The 15,978-nt window shown below is 38.4% G+C and overlaps 1 protein-coding gene across 19 annotated transcripts in view; it reads left to right on the top strand.

Moving 5' to 3' along the window:
- Positions 1-15,978, top strand: part of LOC140845164 (bifunctional 3'-5' exonuclease/ATP-dependent helicase WRN-like) — a 152,502-nt gene that overhangs the window by 20,899 nt on the left and 115,625 nt on the right. For 4 of the 19 annotated variants that reach the window (XR_012123900.1, XR_012123896.1, XR_012123894.1 and 1 more), the window contains exons 1-2: positions 11,446-13,403; positions 13,741-13,820. The gene's annotated coding sequence lies outside the window, so the exon portion shown is untranslated. Of the gene's footprint in view, positions 1-11,445; positions 13,404-13,740; positions 13,821-14,743; positions 14,836-15,978 lie in introns of those variants that run through there. The other 15 variants (XR_012123890.1, XR_012123888.1, XR_012123884.1 and 12 more) reach the window with 10 other exon arrangements.

Below are 15,978 nucleotides of genomic sequence, written 5' to 3'. Positions count from 1 at the left end.
GAACCTGAGAGGTTTGGGGGGAGGCTTTGCTTTCATCTGCTATAGCAGGAGAAAGACAGCCCCGGACTGCAGTTTTGTAAGCAATGAACGGGTTTTAAACTTTATTTCTCACCTTTGACTGATTTCAGTTTTGGAGGGCATTTTTGCCCCGAGATTTCCTCTCCCCAGATTTACATCCATCATGTTTCCTTTGAAAGAGATTTCAGGGGTTGTAACATCCATGAAACTATTTCTTGGGGGTCAGCTGAGATTGTGAGTTCTAAAATTGAAGTTATACCTACTCTTCCACATATTGAGAAATTTCATTTTCAACTTCCTTCTTTATGCATTATTGTAAAACCAGTGAAGAGGGAATGCGAGGACTAAAGGACCTTTAGTTTCTGTCAAAAAAAAAAAATGCACACCTCTTTTTATCTTATCTATAACCTTCATGGTAGGCAGAAAAAAATGGCTAGAAGTTGCAGCCATATTTTTACATTGAATTCCTTGCCCTGCCTTGAGTCAGACAAATGACTTTAGAAATTCTTAAAATCAGTGGATTTGAATGATCTCACTTCCTACCAAAGGCAATGAAAAAACTAGGGAAGAATGGAATTAATTTGAAATTGAGTAGACTGTGAACAAGGGTACTGAGTAAAGTACCACACATGCATTAATTTCATTTCTAATTAGATCACCATCTCTGAATTGAAACTTAAGCTATATGTTCCATTATTTCCAAAGATGAGATTCTAGTCATTTGCTATTCATAAGGTAGATTCCAAGCTATCAGGTTTGTAGAATGGTATAGTTCTGAGCCAAGCACAATAGAGAACAATAAAGATAAATCTATTTATCTGATTAGATGCTCAGTGTACTTATATAATCTATTTGGAAAAATAAGATTAACAAACACACGACAAGTGGAGAGAACAACTTGAGCACCTGCTGGGCAATATTAGTTAAAAGGACTTTATGAATTCAGTTATAAAGAGATCAAAGTGTAAAAAAAAAGTGAAAAAGGAGAGAGTGTGCTGTTGGGAGGAGCTGGGCTCTGAGAAGAGCCTGACATGAAGTACAGGGGTCAGATGTGGATACCGACCGAGTAGAGAAGGAAGCATGCTGCAGAAAGATTATGATTGTTTAGATAGAGCATGCTCAAATTATAGGAATTTTTCCTCTGATAATCCCCCCAGAAGTTTGAAGGGTATATTTGCAGAGACAAATAAGAAACTTTCCCTTTTGAGATGCATAAGCAAATGTAGGCTGGGTTTTCCAAACAGAGCATAAATAATCAGAAATTTTAGTTGAGAAAATAAATGTGCTTGGCACACATAGAACAACATTTACATTTAATCTTCTGCAACAGAAAGGTAAACACATGATAATCATATGTGCATGATCCGAGTCCAAGTCAAAATTCTACTGTTTAAAATTCTCAACAATAAAAAAAAGAAAGCAAATGAGTAAATGAATTATCATGATATCATCATATAGTCAGAATCCTAAAAGAGAATCCACTGTAATAGATTTAAAAATAAACTATTTGCAGAGCTGGGTGTCATTTACTACTGTTATTAACAGATCAATCAGAGCACCTCTCTTTGACATGCACTGTGCCTCAACAGTGCAGCTGAGAACCACTCCTCTGTGCTTCATGCCACAGGTCACCCGTTTGTGCAGCTGTGAAGTTCGTGATGTGGTTAGAGTGCAAACATCATTGCTGAGTTGCTCCTTTGCCAGTCAGACGGTCTGCACACTATACACAACTATACATTCAACCCCTTAAGTCCCAAGTAACTAAAAGGGAGATCCGAAGAAAATTGAGAAAGCTCTTTAAGTAAAGGCGCAAAGACTTCCTAGTAATACATTTTTGACAGAAGCTCTTTCTTCTCACCAAGTAAGAAAAAGAATGTGTTTTTTTGGGGGGGAGGGAGGGGTAGTATTTCCAGCTGTACTAAGAAATTTTGTGATTTCACTAGAGTATCAGAGGGATGGAGGCATGAGAATTCAGTGACTTGGATTGACACTGGCTAGCAAAATAGCCTGTTAGACAATCATCATCAAAAAATGTATAGATTATGAGAGTTCTATAATCTGATAAAGGACTGCTAAATCATGGGGAAGGTCTTTAGAAACTTTGCTATTCAGAGAGTACTCCACAGATCAGCGAATAACAGCACACTAGCTGGGACCTTGTTCAAATGTGGATGGCCATAGGTACCTCCCCATAGAGTCTGTATCTTCATAAAATTCCCCAGGTTATCATAAAGTTTAACTATCTTAGAAGACTAGGAGAGCTAAGAAGTGTGGTTATAGGGTAGAAGGTTAATGTGAACAGAAATCCTCAAGAAAGAGAAAGAAGAGGTCTGAAAATTCTGTAAAACTAGCCCAGGACTGTCCAAGAGAACATGCTGGAACACTCCGATGTGGCTCACGGGAGCTACCATTTTCAACAAGTAAGAAGGGGAAAGGATTCAAGCTTCAAGGTTTCATTGCACAGAATAATTCCAACCATACTACCAATCAGACCTCAAGAAGCGATTGATGATAATATCAATACTGGCAGCTACAGATACTTTCTTGTAAAACCTTAAGCAGACATGAAGAGTTAGATAAAATTTGGGATCTCCTGTAACCACATTATTTAATAAATCACTGTAAAGTCCATACATATATGCTGGTCATTACAGTAGTTGTACTTGTTGAGCAAGACAAAAAATCTCTATCTTCAGGACATTTAAAAGATTTGTCTTCTTTTTTGTTTAGATCAAAAAACAATCACGATTAAAATCACAACAAGGAATAGAAACAAAGGGCCTGATATCATTATCTAGGCTGCTAGGCACATGGCAAAGAAGGTTTGCAAATCCTTTATGGGCCAGACACTTTTGAAAGAACACCTCTATTATAATAAGTTGTAACTATGTGTGTATGCATTTGTAAGCAAGTATTCAGTTGGATCACACCATTTTGAATCTTGTCAACGTTTTTCCTGTCGTTTCCTAAATCCTAATTCAGAAAAAAAACAAAAGCAACCCCAAGCTTCGGGAAGTGCCGAGAATGGCTCCAGGGCACCATATTCTTGATCTAGTCTTCTCCCATATTTACATCTGACCCAATGGCTGGAATTTTTACTCAAACTGGTTCTCGCTCCCAGATATTTGACTCTGGAAATTAGAGGCAGCTTCACAGGCAGCCAGAACTTGGAAACTAGTAGGGTGGCTGTCTTCTATCATGTACTTACAGAAAAGACCAGTCTTCAGAGAGACTAAAGTAAAGCTGTGCAGACATTGTAGTTCATGTGACCTTTCTAACTCTGCTTCTATATTTTCTTCAAGTTTGACTTTACTCTATGCTTGCTAGATTCAATATGAGAAATATATCTCATGATAAATTCCTCCTCTACACTGTAAATTAATTCCTTAGATTAGTTTCCAGTAGCTTTGATTTCACTTAGAACAAAAAGAATATTAATCAAGATGCCCAGTGCCTATGCCGATATGATCTTGACAATTAGGACAGCTGAACCACTAGTGGAAAAGCCACCCATTAGGAAGCTGGTACCTATGCTCAATAATGTTCAAGCAACCCTCTTTAAAAATTTATCTGCTACTGCCTTTGACTGACTATATCAGGTTGTAAAATCTTAACAACCAGTGTTTACACTTGGTAGTGCCAGTTATGGCTACATCTCAACTCATTTGCACTTGGTCAAGAACAATGAAACTAAGTTCTTTTAGGGCCATTCTTGGCTTGTAAAGGCCCTGTGTTTCAAAAACTTCAGCCGTGAATAACAACCTGTGGGGGCTTTGGAAAACATTCAGGTTTCTCAAGCCTCATTCCTTTCTTAGTGAATCAAAAATAAGAGACTGTATATTTATAACAAGCTCCAGACATGGTTCTGATTCAGAAAATCCAAGGAACTTACTTTTAGAAACATATGCTAGGCTGTAGTTATAAACCCAGAGCTGCTCATAACAACAATCTGAGAAGCTTTTTTCATATATACATGTCAAGTACCACCTCAGACCTGCTGAATCAGAATTTTGGCCAACTTGTATTTGCATAAGATCCCCCAGTGACAGTGAAGCACACTTCTAGTTAAGAACAGTGGATTTGAGGCACTCAAGGTTGATTTGATTCTGCTGTGCCATGTAGGTGGCCTCCTTCTGTTTAGCTTTGCTCTGCGACACAAAAATAATTTTCTTTCAATGGACACTTTCAATGTTTAAGATTGTTCAAGTCTAAACTACTCACCTATGTAAAAATCCATGATCAAAATACTGCCCCTTCCTTTTATCCTTTGATCAGAAGTGCATTTTTCTAATTTGGAAACATGCCCATAAATGTAATTTAAATAGTAAATAACTGGAGATGCAATTGACTTTAAGAGATTAAACTCCCTCATTTATTTAATTTGACTTTGCAAGCATATCAAAGTTCTAAAGGAAGGCCAAAAATCTAGACATCTTCAGACTAAAAGAAAATCATACTCCATCTATGCTATTTCCTGACACTTGCCTTTTTAGAACTTATTATGTCAAAAGATAAACAAGGTCTTCTTTACTATGAGATACCAAGATCAGAACAAGAAATCAAACTCTACACCACTTTTGAATAGGACAATTTAACCCTTTTAAACAGTTTCTTGTAGGACATTAGTGATGCATTTTAGTGGGCATAAAAATTTCCCAAATTTCTGCAAATTTGTACATTGCCATTTGTGTGCAGAAATAAGTATACCCTCTGGGGCTTTTTATTGTCACATCAACTCATTGGCTTTTCCGTGAGATGAGTCCCCATCATTTATTTAGAATATGATCTCTTTGAAGGAATCCCTGCTCCAGAATTTAAAGGCAACAGTGCATGTGGATATATACTATATATATATATATATTATATATATATATATATATATATATATATATATGTATGTATGATGACTGCATGTATGTGTGAGTGAAGGTTATATGTACAAAGAGGAGGTGTAAATTGCCTTTTTCCAGAATTTTTTCATTATGACCAAACCAAACAGAAAAATGAACAAATAAGCTAGACATACTTTGACAATCTATAAAAAGAAAAGTTACTTGAACATTTTAGTATATTAATTTCATTAAATAACATGTAGCTCTGAAAAGAAATGTTTGTAGTCATTGACTTAAGACAGTAGGTTCAACCTAAAATATTTAAGTATAAAAAGCAAGCTACAGAGTAACGCATGGAATAAAATCAGTAACCAAAAATAACAAAGACAAAAATATAGATAAGCCTGTATATGTTTATTTAGGTGTGCATATTAGATGTGAGCAAAAAATATACATATTTAAAATGATACTTCAAGGAGTAGGATTGGGAGAAATTAATATTGTCTTTATGTGTTTCTATAGGGTTAGACTGATGCATGGACATGTTATATGTTGTACTTCCAAAAGTGTGACACAGAAAAAATAAAAAAATTGATAGACCATGAGAGCAAAATGAAAAACGAAGATGAATAAAACATTCGTTATAAAAATAAATAAAAGTGGCTAACAAGAATTAAAAGACTCTGCGAGTACCAATAATTAAAGATGCAAATCAAGCAAACAAAATCGCTTTTTATAAAAATCTTAAATTGTAACACATTCAAGATAAGGTAATTCTCAGTATTGATCAAGGCAGCCTGAGAACAGTGTTTTTACACAACCGTAGTATGTAGTTTGGAACAATCTTTTTGGAAATCAGCGTGAAAATAATTATTGAGCAAATAAAGATGTTAATCTAATTACCTCAGTGGATCCCCCTTTCAGGGGGGTACAAACACCCTTCACACCATGACAAAAATCCAAAAATGCTTTCTTGTATTTCTCTCTTCCATCTCCTTCATTCCTGCGTCTAAAATCCCTTCCTTCCTCTTATCCACACAATCTCTTGAGAACCATGTTGTTCACTCCATCTTTCCCCCGGCAGAAAGGTTGGTGCCTTTCCCAGCCCGGAGCCCCATGCAGAGTCAGGCTTTTCTTGTCTGACAATTTCCCTGCAGAGAATCAACCCCAGCAGGACAATCCTGTTGAATAAAAATGACCAGTCCCTACATTAAAGGAAATAAATCCAAAATATAAACATGCAAACAGTGGTTAAGAGCTTTGACAGTGGTTTTTAAATTCTGCTATTTCTTCTGTACTTTACTAATTTTCTAAAATGAGTATATTTGTTGACTTTATAATCTAAAATAAAACAACTGGCTTAATTGTTAAATGTTTGCAATTCTCTACAGAAGCCCTGCAGTTTTCTATAACTAGTGAATGGATTTACTGCAAGACTAATTATTCGTAATTTGTAAAAACAGAGAACTTAGTCCTTCCAGACAGATACTCTGAGTGAAGCTTCAGACTTTCAAAAATAAAAAATGGTCTGATTAAATATGTGCACAGGGTGTTTTCCTAGGCTGCTCATTTGAGAAGAGTTCCTCATTCTTTTTGGATCAAGTTACCACTTGGAGAGTCTAACTAATGGTTTGATACTCTGTCCTCAAAAATAAATATTTGCCCACTGTATCAGTTTCCCAGGGCTGCAGGAACAAAAGTACCACAAACTGGGTGACCTAAAAGAAAGTACCACAAACTGGGTGACCTAAAAGCAGACATTTATCATCTCACTCTTCTGGGGGATAGAAATCTGAAATCAACATGTCAGCAGGACATGCTCCCCTCAGGGTCCTGTAAGTGATCCCATCCTGGCTTCAGGTGGTTTACTGGCAATCACTGTGGTTCCTTCTCCTGCAGATCCATCACGTTGACAATGGCATTCTTCTTGTGACCTTGATCTGCCCTCTATGTGTGTCCAAATTTCCAACTTTTTATAAGGATACCAGTCACACTGGTTTGGAGCCTACCCTAACAGCCTCATTTTAAATTGGTTGCCTCTGTAAAGAACCTGTAAAGAATGAACTCACATTCTGAGCTACTAGGGGTAGCGGCTTCAACTTACCTTTTCTCATGAGACACAACTGACATGTAACGCCCACCCAATGCATTGTATCATCCCATACCAGGGTATAGACACACGGCACTCACATCTTGCCTCTGGATCGTTTGGAAGATCTTTGGAAATCTATTCTCTCTGAGCAGTCCCCTGTCACTAAGTCAGATAATGAAGTTTCCAAACAAAAATGAGATCAAGCCCAAAAGGCAGGCAATCTTTCCACTAAGGATATTAAGAAGCTGTAAGCAAAATGTTTTCTGAAAAATTATTTGCCTTCACCTCAACTTTGCTGATAAATATTGACCTTGTTTTCCTAACATATACTTAGGTCATCTCAACAGATTAGAAATGGGTACAATGCTGACATTCCCATGGAATCAATTGCTTCTGAAGTTCACCTGACTGCAGCAATAAAGAGTAGTTAAAAACCTCTTTGTAACAGAGATTTTATTTTTGTTTTTATGCTCTTTATGAACATATTGTGTTGCATGTACATGTCATTAGCACAGAAACCTAATGTGTTTTACTTAATATCATATAAAAGTTACTGTATTTTGCTCAGGTACTACATTTTTAATTTTGCAGTGAGTAATCTGTTCTAGTAGCTAATATGAAATCAGAAATCAGAGAAGCATTAGTTTTCTAGCTATTGTTTGATGGTGGGACACATTACTTATCCCTCTTCATCTGCCAACTTTCCAATTTTTAAAAATGGGGAAAAATGATATCTACCTCATGGGAATGATATATTTGGAGTAAGAATGACTATTTCCAACTCCTAACTTCCAAAGCTTATTAGCTGTACTTTACTAAAGATTTATTCAATGTGTTTCCTCCATGTACCCATCTCCCAAAAAGACACACACACACACACACACACACACACACAAAAGGAGATGACAGTTGTATTTATTGTACGTGTTTGTCATACAAATTAAAATCTACATGTAGCTACTGTGTCAGGGATTCTTCAGAGAAACAGATCCAATAGGATGTGAGTATATATAATAGGATTTTATTATAAAGCAATAGTGGAGGCTGGTGAATGCAGGTGTGCAAGGTCTGCTGGCCTTTGGGATCTGATAGGCCTGCTCTTGGGACACATTTGGGGCACAGCCCTGGGGGAGCAGGTCCCTTGGTGACTCCTTCTCCCAGTGACTTATGGTGTGCCCAGTGGCATCTGCCTGTGGCATGTGACTTTCCTTCCTGCTCCTGGGGACACAGCCCTCACTTCACTTGTTCTGTAAGGGCCCTCAGAGCACTGAATGGCATCCTGGGTGCTCAGCTGTTCCTGGGGCTGGGGGCTGGGGTTGGAACTCTGCCATGGGGCAACACAAAAGCAGCCCAGGACCTGTGAGGTGGGAGGTGCTGATGATGGCTCTCCAAGGTCAGCTCAAGGTGGGTCTGGATACTGAGCAGGCCTGTCAAGGAGCTGTCACCCCACACCAGGAGCACACGGCAGCCACAGCAGCCAGTGACACAGCCCTCTTTGGTGGTGGAGGTGGGGGCCTGGGAGCCGGTGTGTCGCTCCTCCCCTCTTTGCACTATGTGAACCCAGATGTGTATTAAACTACCCAAACCTGGCAAAAAGAAAAGGTGTGGGCTGTTAGGCTGGAGACGCAGGGGAGCGGATGTCACAGGTGGAGGTGTAAGGGCAGTATGCTGGATTATTTCCGTCTTGGCCTGGGGAAGCCAAACTTTTTGTTTTGGTCAGACCTCTTAACTTACTGGTTGAGGCCCCACCCACATTATGGAGGGCAATCCGCTTATTCGTATTTCACAGTGTAAATGTTAATCCCATTCCAAACACACCCTCCACAGACATGACATGAACCATCTCAACAAACATAAGGACATTCTTTCAAGTCACTGTCCTGTAGGGAGGTTAATGCCCTGGGCCAGAAGGAGGAAGGTGCTGAGGGCTCAGAATTTTCCTTGAAAAGTAAAAGTCATGAGGAAAATGAAGAAAGGTAAGGTGTGGACACCAAGATGTTGAATAAAACATACACACACACACACACATACACAAGAAAAAAAAAATCAGAAAAGAGCACCTAGATTTGAGATTGTAGAATAGGAATAGAAGTAGCTAAGAGGGAATCTTGCTTGCTGGGAAGAATCTAAGAAACTCATTTACAGAGACCTTGAGGAGGCAGAAATTATAGTGTATGTTTTATTTTGTAGCAAATTAAAGCGCAGAGACTGAATTTATCCTCACCAGCAATTTATTTAACACAGGTTCACTGTGGAATTTTCATAAGCCAATAGCATACAGGATAGTCTCTTATTAAGCCAACAAAGAAATAAGATGCTCACAACCAATGACAGATTAATTGTTTCAGCTAAGGGGGAGATGAAAGAAATAAAGTCCATATTTAGTTGAGGCGCAGACCTTTTCAGAGGTTGATACTTGGGAGAGACCACCTACCCAACTGAGAGTTGACACCCAGCTGCCAATACAGAAGGACAAGTGCCCTGATGCTAGAGCACATTGCTAGGAAACATCAGCACCAGGTGTGTTGACTGGGCAGATAGTCTCCTTCCCAGGGCTGTCTGCTCAGTTTCCACTACTGCCAGTAAGCGGTCACCCTTTCTGTGGCAGGAGGCTAATGTCCCAAGGTCTTTGGAAAGCTATTCAGATCAGCAAAAGGGTAGCCTTGCCCAGACCCACAGGAATGGTAGGCACCATCACAGCCAGTCAAACCTCTGCTGAATTCTGGAGGTAAAACTGCTCTAGTCTTTTAATTAGTTTCTCTTTGCACAACAGTTTTTGCGAACCTGTTTTACATCTTTCCCCCTTATCACATTGGCATTGTAAATTAATAGCTCGCAACTTCCCTTATCCCTCAAATTAAAATATATTTCAGAGATCAGTATTAGAATAGCGACAACTTGCAGCAGACTGCCCTGCCAACATTTTGCAATACTGTCTCTGGGAGTATTTCCAGACTGTGAAGACTTTTTATGGGTATGTCAACAAAAATATAATAGCCCTAATCACTTACTGTTCAGATAAAATATATTACACTAATCTTTGAGAAGTTGTATGAATTCTTGAGTAAGTAGGTGTGTGCACATGTGCTATGCACACATTAAAGTTGACTTTTCTCAGAAAATATTATGATATCCACTTATTGAGCTTCTAACATGTGATACACTTACATTCCATGACACAGTGTGTGTAAACCAAACTGCAAGCTGCTTTTAAAATATGTGTTCTCTTTAAATTTAATCCTCAGTGAAATCCATGGGGTGCTGGTTTTCCTAAGTATAAATGAGGAAACTCAGTGTCAACTGAGCAGTGACTTTTACAGGATTCCCACAGTTCTATCTATTTCCAGGCCCCATGTTCATTCCATTAAACCAAGGGTCAGACAAATTCAAGCCAAATCTGGCTTGCTACCTGTTTTTTGTAAAGTAACATTTTTATTGGAGGCACAGCCATCTTCATTTACATATGGTTTATGACCACTTTCACACTACAACGGCAGAATCTGGTAGCTGCAAACACAGACCATGTGGCTGGCGAAGTTCTCAACTATTTACTCCCTGACCCTGCACAGAAAAAGTTTGCTGACTCCTGCCCTAAACTAACTAAACTAGGCTGCCTGCTTCCTGCTTGGGCTGTTCTTCAACAAAACAAGGATATGGCCGGACTTTTCTTTTAAGATAATCAGTAAGGACAAAGAAAGAATGTACAAGCTTGGTGTACCTGTTAAAATGGGTCAAACGCCCTGAAAAATAAGATTTATTCCATTCCTGCTTCTTTGGATTTTTTGATTACACAACAAAAATAAAACAACTTTGATGAAACTTATGTAAAAAAGTGATCTTTGGAATGGGTAATAGCTGCTTAATCAAAAGAAAGACTGGAGAAAGAAGGCTCTGTAGGAACCGAAACGGAGAGCTGTGCTGAGCTCTGGCCGCAGGACTCTTGCATACAGGTCTCGTAGTCACGTCGTCCTCCTCTCTTGACTATTCCAGTGAAGCCCCCACAGATGACCTCTGTGCTTCTTTCGCATAATCCATACAGGAAAGAGAGAATGTCTCTAACCAAATCTCAAGATTTGAGGCGCAGGCAGAGCATGCTGAATATTTGTATTTGGCAAACACAATAGTTTGGTCACCAGGAGTGCAGCGAAGGAGTATGTATGGGCATCACCACCCACATCCACCATTTGTCTGTAGGGAGGGGCTGAATATGTCACAGGATGTCTTCCCAAATCAGTAAGACTATCCAAATGCTGATCTGGAAAGTCAGTAAATGTGCATTATACCATCCCTGTGATTGGCTCTCTTGACCTTTCTAGTCATTGGCTTACTAAAATGCAAATATACCCATCATTTACTTTGCAGACTATGGGTGCAAATAATTAAATATTAGTATTATGCCCAAGTTTTGATAGTTCTGGGGGTAGAACTCCAGCACCTCACACAAACACACACACACACGCATGCACACACACACACACACACACACACACACACACACACACACATGCACTCTTCCAGGTTCCTCCCCTTTCATAGTAACTGGAGATCTTCCCAGGGAATCATTATATTCATGAGCAATGTTACCTTCCCCTGCAAGTAGTTACTTAATTACCTTAGCTCCCTTCTGTGCTGATGATTCATAATCCCTTAGTGTCACCATTTTTGTTACTAGGCTGTTCCCAGATAGGCTTGTTCATTTTGCCAGAACCACCTTTAAATCGTCAGTCCCCATTCCTGTGGTCACCATCCGCAGGGCCACCATCTGTCATGTTGGGGACAGACTCCAACAGCTACACTCAGGCTGCCGCCTGCACTTCTAGACTCCCGGCTTTGGAGCCCCCACTTACAGCTCCCTCTGGCTGTTGCTCTGGAATATCTGGCTCCCAGCTAATCTCTCTTTGCTCCATTTAATTGATCGCCCATTGGTGACCACTACTCACTCTCCCTCCTCCAACTTCCTTTAAGTAATGAGGGAAACAGTGCCCTTCTCCTTGTATAAAGGCTTTAAATATCAAATACCTAGATACTGAGGTCTAAAACTCTTACTTTATGCGCTTGTTTTTTCTCCCTAGATTGTGCCCCTTATGTTCAGTGGCTAGACTGAGTTTGGTTCAAGTAACAATGAACACACAGTTCTCAAAGCCATTATTCTACTCTGATCCTCAAGCTCTGATCCCAACTTGTATTGGATTCTTTTCTAAAAGAGAATTCTTTTCAGAGGTTTCTATAATCCCCTCTTGAAATTTCCCCCTTATCAATTAAGCTTCAAGTCCTCAGGAGTATCTGAATAATAAGACTCAATCATTTGTCCTCTTCAGATTCCTTCACTGGAAGGCTTCTTATCTTACACATAAATTAGTTAATACAAATAGACACCTGGGGTTGAGAAAACTCTGAATCATATATCCAATCCCTGTTCCTTCAATCAGGAAATTTTTTTTCAAACTTCATATTTATGTTTCTCTTCATTAAAGCCTGAATTCTTTCTGAGACTGAAATCATCAACAGTGAATTTCTAATCTTTTCCATCTTTTATCTCTTTTTCCTTCTACTTGGAAGTAAAGACTAAGGATTAAAAAGGAGCTAAATCTTGGAGTTTACTACATGCTGAAATTATTTTAAATGCTTTACATAAATTACCATTTGAACCCTCACCACAACACTATAATTTATAAGCTAGGTACTACTATCATCATCCCCATTTTACAGATGGAAAGGGTAAGGCACAAAGAGTGTATGTGTGACATACTAAGAAATGCGTATTAGGTCTCTGGCCCTGATTCTTGATTATATTTGGTCTTTGCCACATTTCCTGAAAACCTGGGTATCTCTGAAAAGGCAAGTGTCTTTATGTATGCTAATGAAATGGCTGGAGGCTGGGGGCTCCTGGATAGCCTCAGGGTGGCAGTCGGTTGCTCAGGATAGTACCCCTGTAATTACAGGGCTGGAAGATTGGAACTTTAAGCCCTAGTGTCCAACCTCCAAGAGGGAGTTGGTCTGGAGTTTGACCTAATCACCAATGGTCAATGTTTTAATCAATCATGACTAAGTAATGAAGCCTACATAAAACTCCTAAGTGGCAGAGGTCAGAGAGCAACTGGGTTGGTGAACAGGTGGGGGCGTTGGGATGTGGCTTATCTGGAGAGGGCCTGGAAGTTCTGTGTTCCTTCTCCCATACCTTCCCTGCCCTGTGCATATCATCCATTTGGCTGTTCCTGGTTGTATCCTTTTATCATAAATGAGTAATCTAGTAAGTAAATTGTTTTCCTGAGTTCAGTGAGCCATTCTAAAATATTACAGAACCTGAGAAGAGGGTTGTAAGAACCTTCAATTTGTCACCACATTAGTCAGAAGCTGTGAGTAACCAGTGGACCCACTATTTGTGATTGGCACCTGAGGTTGGGTGTGGAGATGTCTTGTGGGATTTAACCCTTAACTTGTGGTATCTGACACTAACTCAGGTATGTAGTGTTCAAATTGAATTGAATGTATGACACTCAGCTGGTGGCTGAAGAGAATTGGAAAATTGCTTGTTGTGGCTAAAAAAACATACACATTTCCTGGCCAGAAGTGTTGAAAGTAGAATATGGAAAGAGTGCAGAGAGAAAAATAATGTGAGTGTTTTTCTTCCAGTATAATACCATTCGAAGTCACACTATTTGTATGTGACAGAGTCAGAAATTGAACCATGCAAACTGACTAAAGGGTCTATACTTCTAAACACTGTTAACTACATTAAAAATAGGTGCTTGGCCCTGGAAGCCCTGCCTCTGATGTACCAGTTTGTTGTCTTCACAGGTGCAGAGCCCAATGTGACAGTTCCTGTGTCCTCTTGTTGTGGGATATATGCCATAGATCACAAGAAGTTTCTCATTTATGTGAGTTTTGAGAAAAATCTATCATGGGTGCCTTTTAATGTATCACATGGGAAATTCATAAGGTTTGCTTTGCTATTTAAAATGAAAATGTGGTGTAAGATTCAGGATCCTGATTACTATATCACAAACTTGTATATAAATATTTAGGAAAATAGAAATACAGTTTATATTTAGCTGACATTTTATGATTATTTTTGGTTTGGTTGAATATGGTTAATGTAATAATACATTTGTGTTCAAGGAAGTAAAAGCTTAAAATATGACCAACTATAAAAAAAAAATAGGTGCTTGGCAAAGGATAGGTAAAATCTGACCTTCAACTACATAACTTAGTTCACTCTTAGTTACTTCTTTTTTAATATCAGTGATGATGGTATAATTCTTTTGGTATAACTAATTTTATTTTTTTCAATGCCTAATCAGTGTAGGATATTTCATAGTTGTGTAGTAAACACTCTGATTTACATTATGATTTTTGTTTACAATATTTTTGTAGTTTTACATTATTTGTTTCTTCTTTATGTACAGGTATATTCTGATATAAAATCTAGTTCAACTAAATCTCATTGCATATATTGTTAACTATTGAATTCTCAATGTTCAGCATAATTCCTGGAACATTTTTTTCTGCCTGATAAATATTTGTTGAATAACCATATTAGTTAATGAGTAATGGGCACTATGCTATATGCTAAGGTTAAAAAGATAAAATGAGATGTGGTTCTTGACCATGTGACATAGATATATGAAAAGTTAATAGTGCAATTCAGTAAATGCTAAGATGGGTAATTCAGAACATTAGTGAAGATAAAAGGCTGATGCATTTTTGTGCCTCTATGACATTTAAAGACGCGAAGATTTTAAAAACCAAATAGCAGAGTTTTAATTTACACACGCATTCCTTTTTGTCTTTCCTCTTCAAGGTGACCCTGCTAATGGTAACAGTATACTGTCTGAGGATAACTACAGAGAGATAGATTTGTACTGATATGCTTTACAAATTGAAACCTAAATGGTCAGTGTGTTGTCTGTTTACTATCTATAGTCACAGTCTGGGGTTCTTTTGGTCTTTGCAGTGATGACTAATTATCCTTTAATAGCCAGGGAAAAGCTCTATTCCAAAGGGAATGTTCTACATCTATTTCAGCATGGTTCACACTTAAAGTTTGTTATCTCTGCCATCGCAGCCTGGCTGCCTCACTTAATCTGGGTATTTTCTCCAGTCCACCCTGGCCTCAGTTAAAGGCATAGCCTTGCTCCTCCCTTGACCTAATACATTCCGATACACTACATTCTGTTAGGATAGCTTTTTGGCCAAAATTCTTTCTATTAATGCATTTCCAAGGGAGACACCTTTACCAAGAGCCTACTGTATGCTCTGAGAAATAAAAAAGAAAGGAAATCCTGGTCCCATTCTCAAATATTTGAAATGAGGCTAAAAGGACAGAATTTCTGCTTAAGAAACAACTGCAGAACAATAAAAGTAAGTAATCAAGAGGTAAAATGTGTGAAACAGTTAACAAGTGTTACGAGGAAACCTTTTCATCACATCGCACTCAAATGGTTGAAAATTAAAAACAAAGGAAGAAAACCTTGAAAACAACTAGAGGGAAAAAGACATTATCTAAGGTGGACAAAGATTTGAATGTCTGTGGGTTTCTTCTCAGAACCTATGAGACAGAAGGAAATAGCAAGACATGTATACAACATACTGGAATGAGGCAAAAGAACCATCAACCTAGAACTCAATAATACACAAAAATATCCTTTAGAAATAAAGGTGAAATAAAGAAATGAAGAGAATTCATTGCCAACAGAACTGCCCTAAAAAAATGCTATTGGAAGTTCTGCAAATAGAAGGGTAGTGATTCCAAAATGAAACTTGAAAACTTAGAAATGAAGGAAGAGCAACAGAAACAGCAATTATCTGGGTAAATCTAACAGACTATTTTTCTTCTTGAGTTCCTTAAAATATATTTGATAGTCAAAAGCCAAAGTTAAACATTCCCTTGAGGGTTTTTTAATACACAAACATCTAACTTACGTGTGGTGACTACAACATAATGGAGAGAGGGTAAAAACATTCATACTACGGTAGGACTTTTCCATTCCACTTGAAATGGTAAAACATTGATTTAAGAGGGATGAGAAAAGTGTG

The sequence above is a fragment of the Manis javanica genome, chromosome 12, assembly GCF_040802235.1.
Source record: "Manis javanica isolate MJ-LG chromosome 12, MJ_LKY, whole genome shotgun sequence".
Classification (NCBI taxonomy): Eukaryota; Metazoa; Chordata; class Mammalia; order Pholidota; family Manidae; genus Manis; species Manis javanica.
Note: the sequence above shows the minus strand (reverse complement) of the source record. Positions and strands in the feature narration are given on the sequence as shown.